This window comes from Octopus bimaculoides, chromosome 14, assembly GCF_001194135.2.
Source record: "Octopus bimaculoides isolate UCB-OBI-ISO-001 chromosome 14, ASM119413v2, whole genome shotgun sequence".
NCBI lineage: Eukaryota > Metazoa > Mollusca > Cephalopoda > Octopoda > Octopodidae > Octopus > Octopus bimaculoides.
The window spans coordinates 4,142,758-4,143,679 of record NC_068994.1 but is presented as its reverse complement, the minus strand read 5'-3'; positions in this window follow the sequence as shown (position 1 = coordinate 4,143,679).

The window sequence follows — 922 nt, the reverse complement described above, 5'->3', positions numbered from 1 at the left end:
ATCTATCTATCATGTGTGTGCGTATGTGAGTGTGTATGTATATATATATATATGAATATATATATATATTTGCATATATGGGTACAGGACGTCACCAACTGTGTAAACAACATGAAGTACGATAATAAACGAGTTAAATACGCAAACAACAAGAGAAAAAAAAATGGAAAACAGGACAAGTAAATACAGAGAAATGACCCTTCATCAGTTGTTGGCTGTCTATTTACTCCTCATTTCGAGTATTCAACGACAATACGAATCTTCGAAGACAGTTGCTCCTATAGATACCAAAATAAGATTTTGGAGTTATGAGGGGTCAAAGTTGGGAACAAAAACAGGACAGGGAAACCAAATGAAAACAAACATGAAGGGTCGTTAGACCAGAACAAGAGGAAAATAGTGAATGCTAGGAGAAATATTTTCTTTGAAAAGAGAAAACAAAGAAGAGAGAGATAGTCCTTAGAATGTTATGCAGGAAAAGAAAGATGGATGATGGTCCCTGGTAGTTGATAGAATTTATTTTCTGCACATTTTCCACATTTATTGTACCTGTGCATCTTCCACATACAAAAGTTACTTTCCCTGTTAACCTTCTTCTGATATTGCTGCACCTTTTATGTGTCCTAAGTTTACACTAGGTGCATCTTATGCAGTTTCTACCTACACCTTTTCTACAGATCAAGCAGGGTCATCTCCCTGGAGGGAATTGCATTTTGTCTGCCCTCCTATTTACTAAGGCTTTGGTTTTTGCTTGGTTAACTTGAAGGCTCTTCAATTCTAGACCTTGCTTCCACACCTGGTCTGGTTCGCCAGTCCTCAGTCAAATCATCCAACCCATGCTGGCTTGGAAAGTGGACGTTAAACGATGATGATGATGTATATATATATATATATATATATATATATATATATATATATATAT